This window comes from Cololabis saira, chromosome 12, assembly GCF_033807715.1.
Source record: "Cololabis saira isolate AMF1-May2022 chromosome 12, fColSai1.1, whole genome shotgun sequence".
NCBI lineage: Eukaryota > Metazoa > Chordata > Actinopteri > Beloniformes > Belonidae > Cololabis > Cololabis saira.
This window is the reverse complement of record NC_084598.1, coordinates 34822239-34834529: the sequence shown is the minus strand read 5'-3', so window position 1 is coordinate 34834529 and position 12291 is coordinate 34822239. Positions and strand designations below refer to the sequence as shown.

Here is a 12291-nt window from a genome sequence, read left to right as displayed (position 1 = left end):
TATAAGCTAGCAGCGTCTTATGTGAAACAGAGCCTAAAAATAAAGCTGAGACACCATACTTACATTTATTAAGGAAAATTGGTGTTTTAAATGATTAAGACAAAAAAAAAGATATTGATAGGCGGTGCGAATTCTTCTCGTCTGCTCCTTTCAAACTAAATCTTTTGGAAATCAACTTGGGCTTTGCGAAACTGATCGACACAGGCATGTTGTCATTTAATCAGTTGTTGGGGACAAAGTTGTCCAGACAAGACATCAGATCTGAACAAAGTTGGGACGGGGAGTAGTACATTCTAGCACCGGTCCTGCATGTTTTAGCTGTTTCCCTGCTGTAACACACCTGATTCAAATGAATGCAAAGTCCTCAGCTTGACATCAATATCTATACAAGTCTTTTAATGACACAGTAATTTGTAGAAAGAAGAAACCATTTGAATTAAGTAATGAGAAAAAAAAACATTTCACATACCTGTACCTGCAATTAAATCTGGAAAACAGCACTTATTGAATTCAGCCGGTAAAAACAGCGATGGCTTCTTATCCTGCCTTTGTTTTAGAGCACTCATGGGTTTCAGCTTTGCTACAAATTGGTAACGCCTTCAGCACACAAATGACCTTTGGTCTTGGCATCCATGATCGATAAGAAAGACGGGGCGGATAACAAGCTGCTATTCAAACTTACCAACGGCTAACTCAATGTCCATCTGTGCATCTTTCTGCTTGTGGGCCTTAGACATTTCTTATACTCAAAGAATTTTTACCAACCAGTTTTCAAAAAAAGAGATTACAAAAAGGGAGTTGACTGCTTTCCAAGAGATATCTAACCAAGAGATCTTCACAACAAAGGCTGATTTCCTGTAGCCTCCCGATCACATCAACCAGGGCATTCCCAGCGGTTAAAGTGATCTGGCAGAAGAAAAACACCAAACTCAGTTTGAAGGAAATAACAAAACTAAGCCAGTTAAAGTGTCAGAAGTATGAGAGTAAAACAAAAAAACTGCCCTTGGCATGTGGATAGATCACGTTCAAATCTAAAGCTGTGATAAACCTCAGCACACATAGTTTTGTGCATCAGTACTCAATGTTCTACCGGTAATCTGTTAATGTTTCAGACTCGGAAGACGCCATGCTTTTAACTTTTTACCCTTCGTGCCTGGCAACCTGACCTTGCACATTACTGGTTGAATAAATAATGTTTTCATACTGACTAATAGCTTCAGACAAACTATTTAAAACCTTTTTCACTTTGACATTATTTTAACAAGAATAAGGAAAATGTAATTTTTTTCTTTTGTTTGTGCCCTAATTTTTATTAAATGATTCGATATCAAAATGAGTTATATATTCTGAAAATTTAGTATTGCATAATACTAAGAACCTCTATCAGATTATTTTTATTGTCTCTTGACAAAAGAAAAAAGGTTTGTTTTTGGTTTAATTATGCCCGACAGATTTCTTTTTCCATTTTTTCCCCCTTTCCTCCTCCGCAGAGAAGTAGGAAAGTGTTTCTAAAGTATCCTACACAGTATCATCCAGATACGACTAAAAACGTTGGGCATTGAATCAACAATGATAATGCCCTGAAAGAGCCAGTCAAAACAAAAACACCCTGTGCTGACTCAGTCATACAGGAGATGAGCAAATATAACCGGCTTTTGGTCTGAATGGACCAACATCTCAAAAGCTAGGGGTGCAAGCAACAAATACTTATACAATATACTTCAAATAAGTATCTTTGTTTACAACCCTCCTGAAGTTGAACTTGAGGATCCACTCAAAACAAGACTAACTGTGCAGCAGGAACATCTGCCCAGCTGTACAAATGCCCACTTTGAGGGTAAAAAGATGATGGAGCCAAGTGGGAAAGTCAAGGTGACAGAGACAGTCAATTACACATTTGTGTGAGGACGTTCAATGATAATTATACAGTCCTGTGCCTCATTATGATTACATCTTGAAAGAGTAACTCTGAATCAATATTAGATAAACTCTCAGTTCCTGCAATTTCATTATTAATCCATCCGGACTCGATCCAACGTTTGCTTTTACCTTCCAAGCCTTGAGAAATGTACACAACATTTTCAAAACAGGTGAACTACGACAAATATTTAAAAATATTAACAGACATAACAGCAAAATAAGTAATGATTGCGTCTCCCTCAGATGCTAAGAAATAGAAGGTTTTCCTTTTTTGGGGGACAGCTTTAAGTTTTCCAAGAAACACAGTTTTAGAAGTGTTTTTTTTTCTTAAGCAAAACAAAATTTCAGCTCTTAATAAGTAAAGTCAAGTAAGTACACTACTTATTAGGTCTGAGCGATAAACTGAACATTTACCTTTAACCACATTCACTGGGATGACTGACATCAATTTTCAAATGTTGGTTAATTTAGTGTTTGATAAAAAACTTTAATTCCTCTTTGAGACGTGTGTGTAATCACGTGACTCCACCCATACATCCATCCAGTCTGAACGACGAGGGAAACCCAAGAAAATGGCTGATGGTTCAAACGAGGAAGAGGCCGACATATTCACAGACAAAATAATAGGGCTCTCAAGTATCGAGCATTTCAACAAGTTCACACGTTTTCACACCACACACGCCATTTCTCAAACTGAGAAATTAACTTCACCACACAGTAGCTCTAACAGCCCATCTTACAAACCAGTCAAAGGTAGACTACGCTGCTTTGCCCTGAGCTCTCAGCTCAGAGCAGCTGTCTGGAGTTACCGACCTATCAGCCAATCAGAAACTAGAATTTTCATTGTGTATTTATCGTTATCGAAGTAAAACTGCCCAATTTATCGTGTTATTGATTTGAGGTCATATCCTGCAGACCTAAAAGCCTCACCTCTTAATAGGTTAAGTTAAATAAGTACACTACTTATTTACTATTTGTGAGGTTACCTTGCATTTCACTGCAGCACCTACGAGAAAAAGAATTGCCGCATAACAATGTTAATAATTTCCGTTTTAAATCCCTTTTCCAGTTTTCATAATAAGCCCAAACTTGTTTTGCTCTGAACTACCTTAGTAATGCTGAACTCTCCTTTGAATTCCATTGCTGTGTGCAGAAAACTAGGCGCACACGCACACACACACTGTGATTGGCTGCAAGAGCATCTCAGATCATATCACTACACTGTCCCAGGCTCTGCTGAATAGTTACATAACCATGACAGACATGGCACCATGCACACATCACAACCTCTCGCTCCCATATATGGAACAATAGCTTATCCCAAATAACCTCAGTCACCTGATCTTCCTCCTCTACATACACAATAGACAGGAAAACAAGTCTCTTGGAAAGCACAAGAAAAATAATAAAAGGAAAAAGATAAATAATAATAATAAAAGACTGACTGCTGAAGAGTCAAACATACAAATTATGAAAAAAAGAAGAGAAAATAATCATCCAAACACAAAATATTGTGTCCTCGTTTATGTATTTAATAATCTAATCCGGTGAGTTCCAGTCTTTTTTTCCCCCCTGGACTTGTTTACTTGTATGCTCTGGGGCGGCACTAATTTGTCTGCAAAAGTAACTAAAAAACTAGCAGCCGCAAAATGTTTTGTGTTACATGTCATAAAGATCACATTCATGTCACAGTTAAACATGTCATTAGCATGCATCTCAATAAAGAAGGACATCTGCAAGGCACACTGGGAAACAGGAAAGGCAGTTGTAAACCAGCAGCATTGGCAGACCGTGGATGTGATCCTGGTGGTCACAGAGGAGTTACGTACTTATGCAGCACAAATAAACAACTTTATTTGGGCTGCAGAAGAAAGGACACTTCTGGGCTCCATTAGCTGTGATCTCGTTGATGCTAATGCAATCCGTCAAAAATCTACAGATGCAAACACATAACTTCCTTAATCTTTTCAGAAAAAAAAAAAAAAAAAAAGCCTAATGCATGTTGAAAAAAAATCTATGAAATGACATTACATTTGCTGCCAAAAATCCCAAAACAGTGTTGCTGCATTAGGTTCAAGCCCAAAAACATGCTTTAAAGCTAAATATAAGTGAGTTACAGATGTGACTTACGATGAGCTGTGAGAATAAGTTTTCTTGCACAATCTGTGAGAATTAGGCAGGATGTGAGTGCAGACTTAGAGAAAGAGACAGTATGAAGCACAGACCGGCCACTGTGTTAGAGAGAGTTCAAACGGAGCAGCAATTTGCTCTGGTGCCGCCACTCCTTTAATTTGGCCACAAAAACATTTTTTAAAAACGACCAGGAGCTGAGGAGAGAGAGCAGAGTTGCCATGGAGAAGAGATCGTTGCAGGGTTGTACTTTCTGTAGACATAGTTGTAGATAAACTAAGCCAAAAATCATGTCCAAAGCCACCACTCGATGCTTGTTATTCACATCTGTTGTCGCTGGGGAACTGGAATAACACTAGTAAGTGAGCCTTTCCTATCAAATGCATTTAAAGTAATTGAGTGCAGAATGCCCAAATCATTTGGTTTTATACTAAGGCAAGAAAGACATCACAAAAGCAATCTGTTACCACAGCCAAGGAAAAACACCTTGACAAACTGGAACAAGTCTCCATCAAAGCCAGGAAACCAAACAGCTGCAGTTAATATCCACACTTTGCTCATTTAGAAGTTAACCTCTGCTGTGACACACCATCTCTGTGTGAGAAAAAGGAAATCAGAAGTTTGAATCACAAGACCCAAAGCAAGTTTAAATGTCAATATTCCACAAATGACTTTTTATTTGAGTACCACCACAAGTATGAAATCCAATTTTACTGAAACTCAATCACAAGACTAACCTTGTCAAATACATTCACCAGCCACAGTTTAGAAGAAGGAAGTGCTACAGTACAGTCAACAATGTCCACTCTGATCTGAGGACCCGGCCAGATTAAAATCACATATTAGGCAAGGCAAGTTTATTTCTATAGCACAATTCAACAACGAGGTGATTCAAAGTGCTTTACGGAGACATTAAAACAAAAAAAAAAAAGCATGATTTATTTTTTTTTACAAAAAAGAAAGAAAAACAGCTGTAAAAACTCTTGTCATAAAAGGTAACAAAAATATTCATCTTTTCTCTATGCACTTTTAACCCTGAAGTGATAATAATAATCTTCGTTGAAAAGAAACAAAAAAAAAAAAAAAGTCTAAGGCCATTTTCAAAATCGTATACTACACATACAAAAGTAGAATACTATATGTACTAGGAATGGGTGATATTTTACCGTTCACGATATACCGTCAAAAAAATTCCCCACAGTAAGAATTTGTCATCTCGCGGTAAAAACGATAAATTCCCGTTGATGACGTTTTTGTGTAAAGCTGATTTATGGTTCTGCGTTAAAGAAAGAAAGAAAGAAAGAAAGAAAGAAAGAAAGAAAGAAAGAAAGAAAGAAAGAAAGAAAGAAAGAAAGAAAGAAAGAAAGAAAGAAAGAAAGAAAGAAAGAAAGAAAGAAAGAAAGAAAGAAAGAAAGAAAGAAAGAAAGAAAGAAAGAAAGAAAGAAAGAAAGAAAGAAAGAAAGAAAGAAAGAAAGAAAGAAAGAAAGAAAGAAAGAAAGAAAGAAAGAAAGAAAGAAAGAAAGAAACCCGTTGATACGCGTTTGTGTAACAAACATGGCGGATCTGAGTCATTACAGTTTTGCAGTACAGGTGTAACTCATTTAATTGTTTTTTATCAATTCAATTGGTGTAGTTTAGTAGCATTTAGTATTCTTTTAGAGCAGTGATTTGGGGGCTCCAAAGACTGAATGTGGTGATAGATTTATAGTTACAAAGGTGGAGTTGAATTGGTATTTTTTTATCGTCATTTTTATCATTATCGGGATAAATGCCAGAAATTATTGTGATACATTTTTTAGTCCATACCGCCCATCCCTAATATGTACTCCATACTACAGCTACAACTGACGACTGTCTGGTAGCTGATTATCACCTGATCATTTTTCATGACTAGTGAAAGAATGAATGATTATTTCAGTCACGCCCTCCATGATCATGTCCATAGTACTTATGAGTGCAACACAACACTAATGCACAGACCATTAGAATACATTGTAGACAATACCAAGATACCTCTCCGTGGCCTCACAAGGCCACTCTGAATGTTCAATGACATTTGAACACTCAGCTCTAAGCAGCAAAGAAAGATCTATTACTCAGTGACATTAATGTGGATATATATTTTTGTTGACTCTTCTTTTTAATAATAATTCATGTCAAATATGTCAGCTAATGATAACAGAATTTAGAAAACAAAAGGCTATGGGGCGGGCTTTACATGATGGCTCATGCAGGAGCGTTCAAGGGCAGCTATTCTAAAACAGGAAAGATGGCTGCAGAAGTGCTAATATCAGCTTGGATCAATCAATTTTACAGAAGAATTGACAAGTGTCCTTAAATGGCGTACCTACCCCACTGAACATTTAGGATCTTTTGTTGATACTGGTCTGGTTGATAATCTGCTAATGTGATATGCTTCTGATTGGTTATGTCTATCCGATGGTGTCCGTACTGCTACCAGGAAATCAAAGTCAAATCCAAACGAACTGTGGAGCACTATTCATTCACAATGTAATAAGTAAATAAATAAATAAATAAATAAATAAATAAATAAATACTTACATGAATAAATATTCCATGAAATAAAAGTGTAAACATGGCATTAGAAAATAAGTCTCACTAATAAAAATATACAATTATGAAATAAAAGTGCCATTACATATATAAATTCACCATTATGAAATAAAAGTATCATAAAATAAATAAATATACTATTATGAAATAATTTGTGATAAAATAAATAAGTTGTAATTTAAATAAGTAAAGATTTTATTAATTTATTTTGTATTCATTGCATTGCCATATTTATTTATTCCATGGAATCTTTATTCATTTAAGTATTTATTTAGTTGTGAATGAAACCGCTCCATAAGGAACAATGATAATTACTTACATTCAGGAGGGAAAATAATGAGGATGGCACCTGTAGTCTCTTTTAGTTAATACTGAGCAACACATGAATATTTAAAAGGACAGAAAAGATAATGACATGCTACAAAATGGCATGTTAATTCAGGGGAGGTTTAAATATTTATGTATTATTTTTTGTTTGGTTTGTTTGTTTTAAGTATATAGGTGCTACCATCTCAGCTTCAGACTGAAGAATATGATGAGTATAACTGTATGCACCACAATTTAACCTCAGCAATGATCTCCTGGGAATAAAATATTGTGTAATCTGGATCAGGATGCTGAACACACATTTTCTCACTCACACACAGCATAGTACAAGTCAGCACATTTCAGCAAAGCCTGCTAGAGTGGAAAACCTGCTAGGATGGCTTTTATTTTCATAGTCAGTCTAGAAACTCAGCCTAGAAACTCTGTGTCATACCTGAAAACTTCTTATAAAGGTGTCCACCCTTTAAGCAAGTAAGGCAACACTGCTTAGTTCATAAACATGTGCAGAAAATCAGGTTTAGTAATCAAGGTATGCAGCAATACGGGTATGTGACTCACTCAGATGGGTATGCTTCTTACTATCATTAACATTACATGTACACACATGTACATACACACACACACTCATCTTTATCAGCAAACAGGGTGATCGACAACTTTACTTTGACCATGCATTTATTGCTTCCAATGTTAGCCAAATAAACATGATGATCCCCCTCAAATTGCAAGAAACCCCCTTACATGAATTAGATGAATGCAATTTCCGTACTCAATTTTGAAAATTTTAATTTAAGGCCTAATTTAAGGCCTTGCCGACTTACTGACTCACTGTCTTCATTATAACAGACAGAAAACAAATGCAAAAAAAATAACAAAAAGCAAACCAATTTTGCCAGTTACTTCCATACATGGTAAATGGGCCAGCCCAAACAGAATAATTAACAAAGACAACAGTAAACATCAGCAACGAAGACAAGAACATTTTGTTAAAACTTTCTGAAGAAGTTGGCAAAAGAATTGCTCTAAATGATAAAAACCAACTAACTTTTCATTCAATGATACAGTGCAGAACTAAAGAGACACTGCAGATAAACATCAAATATTACACCACACAAACATTTAATGTAATAAAGATATATTTTTCACTTTCTACAGTACTTTTATGCTGAGGACAACATTTCAGACCAGCAGTACTTGTTGAAATCAATACAGTAAAGTGATGATACAATGCACATAGAAGGAAAATAATAATAGATCAATATTTAATTACCTTTTACGATACTGTCTAGTACCCAGAGTGTATTAATATAATGATGCAGCCTTCTTCTTATACCGTGACCTTGCAGACTAAAATGCACTTCCTCTGACAATGAGTCAATACAAGCATAGAAAGAGAACACAATGGCTGAGTATGGAAGCAGAACTGCTATTGGCTACTTCCATTTATCATAAATTAAACATGTGGTCTCATCTCTCTGTTGCTGGGATGGTTGCTTAGACTACAATTAGCTCAGTCTGCACCTTATCTCTGTATGAAAACACACAGCAAATAAAGGTTGCACAAAAAGAAAGATAAACTGCATTTGCAAAAGTAAACAAGACATACATTATTATCTTTAAAATGGACAAAACAGACCCAAGCAGTTAGAAAAAACACACTTGAATTGACATTATCCATATCTGAATTTTTCTTGAAGCCTTTTTATGGTTGGCTATAAATTAGACAAAAAAAAAAGAATAACTTCAAGATCAATGAAACAATTGGATAAAATACTAAAATACTAAAAATGTAAGTACCACTTTTACATTGCTGGTCCTGCCACTGGTGCAACTCCAGTCAACCCCGATCTACAAAGTTGAAATCTGGCATTTAGGACATGCCTTGCAACACTATCTTCCTGTTCCCTTAAATCCAACCTCAGACTTAAAAAAGAAGAAACATATTGCACAAGTGAGCAATCCCTTGAAGTGTTGTTGAAGTGATTAAAAGCACAACTAGGGGTTTCAGTAAACTATATGCAACTCGCTTGCACCATTCTGGCAAGAGGAAGGCAGTTGACTGGTAACAGACTGATGCTTCCCTTTTCAAATGGAGACAATCCCCATAGCAACTAACAACGGAGGCAATTAAAGCACCTTGGGGAGGAAGACGCACAGCAAAATAATAGCAACTGTAAATCCAGAGAGAACAGTCTTGTGAAACTCAACAGTAAAATCTGCCAGTGCCTACCTTTAGTATCGTGTCAACACAACCTTCATGAGCAACCTCAACTGTATCTTAATCCTGCAAAAACGTTTTATCAAAATGATTACATTTTCCAATAGACTTACTAGATCCACCCCATTGTTCCAATGCCTAAGTATTCTCCCCCTTTTTCTGCTGTAAATGTTTTTCAGATTTGTCTTTTTGTCGATCAATCCATCCACAACCTACTTCCAACCTGTTTTCATTCTTTATTTCAATTCAATTCCCAAATTCATCACTTTAATACTAGGTCTGCAAACAATCTCCATCCCACCTTTTTCTCAATTGTCAGTTAGGTTCAGAGATCTTCTTTATTGGAACACCTTACCACTCAATATTAGAGAATGCTCGAGCACAAATCATTTCAAAAAACAAATCACAACTTTTTTGCTAACCCAGTTTAGCAAAGCTTAACAACTAATTTCCAGAACTTCTCTGCACATCCTCATCCGATTCCTGTTTTTCTAGTAATTTAGTTTATTTTCCTTAGTTGTCCTATGTTTTACATATCTCTGTAAATATTGTTTGTTTCGTTATAGGAGGACCACTCGACAAGCCCTTATGGGTTTTTTTGGTTCCTCCTGCACTTTTTTTTTCTGTTACATTGTATTTCTTTTTTGTTGTTTCCTTTTCTACATACTGTTTGTCTGAATTTTTGGCAGTTGTTTATTTTTTTATGTGCAAATAAATGAATAAAAATCAAATAAAAAAAATAACACAAAGATCTGGGATTGAATTCAAATATATGTATTAAAAAAAAAAGTTCAACAGATAAGACTAAACTAGACTAGAGGCAGGTTTGTTGAAAATGGCGGATATAGTTGAACTTCAAACTTTAAAAATAATGTTTAAAGCAAAAAATAGATTGTTACCAGAACAGTTACAACATTTGTTCAGATTGGAGGATGAGGACAACAGATTTAAACTTGATTTCAAACTTACTTTTGCAAGGCTAAACATAAAACAAATGTGTATTTCTGTTACAGGTGTAAAATTATGGCATGGACAAAGCAAGGAACTGAAAAGTTGCACAAGTTTGTATCAGCTTAAGAAAATGTTTAAGAAAGAAAAGATAAGTGCCTTCAAAAAAGAAGAAGGAGAAAGAGAAAAAATAGATAGAAGAGTGGTATTTTTGTTTGTTTTCTTGTTATAAATATGTGTATAGATAGATTGGTGTTCAGTAAGTCAACGTAATGGTATTAACAGAGAGGGGCAGGTATCATACGTTTTCTTCTTCCTGCTCCTTTTCTTTCATGGTGATAATGTGTACTTCATGGAATTTTGTACAACATTATTAAGAATATATACCATGAATGGAATAAATGAAATGAAAAAATTATTTCAAGGTAAAACACTCAACTCAGTCTGAGGATAACACTTCTCAGTGAAGAGAGATAAAGAAAAAACACTTCTATGTCACTGCAACCCTGAGTGTCAATGACCTGCAGTAAACCAAGAGAGACAAGGCTTTGTTTAGACACTTCAGTGAGTCAGATGTAAATGATGATGGAGGCAGAGAGAAGTCAAACAGGCGGGGGAACATTCCCAGTGTTTGAGAGGAAGATACACGTGACAGCAGCGTTTAATCTGAACCATGTTTGAGATAAAGTGAAGCTGCTGCTGCTGCGGGTCAACATTCACCCGCATAGCTGGTCACGTGGTTTCTCCCCATCACGACTCACGTCTGTAAATACACTGTACATAATGCCGCGTTCCATTTGTCCTCGGAAGTCGGAATTTCCTAGTTCCCAGTCGGAATTTTCAACTGGAACGCCACTCGAAGTGGGATTTCCTACTGGGAAAGTGGGAGAAGCTTCACCACCCCCGAGTTACCATTCCAAGAAGGCTGCCCTTCCCAGTTCCCAGTTCCGATTTCCGAGGTGAATGGAACGCGGCATAACACTCAGCTCATCCACCAGTTTATTCACAGTTACATCTTAACTACAAACTTTAAACATATCCCAAATATCAAATGTTTGAACTACAGGAAAAAATCTGAAATAAAAAAAACAAAACAAGAGTGTTACCAAAGTACACGGGTAACTACTTGCTCGTAACAACACACACCCAGTTCCCATTCCAGATTTTAGGACTTTAACTTAAGGTTTATTGGCTTCTTCTTTTTTTTTTAATCCTTATTATTATTTTCGCTGACAGCAATCGTGCACAGTTAAACCTGAATTATGGTTCTAAGTTAAATCGACGCAGAGCCTTCGCCGTACGGTACGCGGCGACGCGCACCATTCTGCGTTGGTGTAACGCGGAACCATAAATCAGCCTCACGGCGTACTCTACGGCGTAGGCTGTGCGTCGATTTAACGCGGAACCATAAATCAGCCTTTAGCCGGCGGTGGCTACTACCTCAGCTACTTACATTATCTGAACGCAAAGGGAAGTGTACAGCTCCGAAAACAAAAGGGAAAGACCATAGACAGGTCACTCAATCATCTGCCATCTTACCTCGGCTGTGTGCGCGGCGTGAATGTTTTGGGCAAATCCAGAGAGAGATGAGCAGGAATTCAGTGTTGCCTTGTTCTGACACAGAGGCGGAAATCGCTGGCAAACGGGGCGTGGAATAATGATTGACATGACGAGCAGCCAATCAGGTGCGAGCAGCCCAACTCTTCTGACCAATAAGAAATTGCAAAAGAAATTCCTTAAAATTGTTACTTTTTTATGGCGATTTGGATCTTAGAAATAAACACACTATAAAATAATGAGCATCACATTTGTAAAAAATAATTAAAAAGCCATTCAACGTATGTGTTTGATTTCTTCTACCTTTATCAATGATTTTTTAAATCATGTTTTTGTGCATGTGTGGGGTTCAAATTTAGATTTCAGTCATCTTTTAACCTCGTAATATCTGTTTTTTTTTTCTTGTTGCTTTGGGCCCCCGTTAAGAAATTAAATATAATGACACATATAGACAAAAAAACGTGTGATGTCCACACATGTGTACGGCAGGTCTCAGGAGGTTTAAGATAATTAAAAGAACACAATGAGAATGAGTGGAATTTACATGTTTGTATTTTATTTATTTATTTGCACAATGATAACACAGTAATTTTATTATACAAGGACAAAATAAATTG

At 36.3% G+C, this 12291-nt stretch overlaps 1 protein-coding gene across 4 annotated transcripts in view; it reads right to left on the bottom strand.

The window, feature by feature from the left end:
* LOC133457426 (oxysterol-binding protein-related protein 2-like) overlaps positions 1 to 11755 on the bottom strand; it is a 28869-nt gene extending 17114 nt beyond the window's left edge. The window contains exon 1 of one of the 4 annotated variants that reach the window (XM_061736693.1): positions 11657 to 11755. The gene's annotated coding sequence lies outside the window, so the exon portion shown is untranslated. Of the gene's footprint in view, positions 1 to 469; positions 586 to 8221; positions 8245 to 11656 lie in introns of those variants that run through there. The other 3 variants (XM_061736696.1, XM_061736692.1, XM_061736694.1) reach the window with 3 other exon arrangements.
* Between the last annotated feature and the right edge of the window lie 536 nt (positions 11756 to 12291).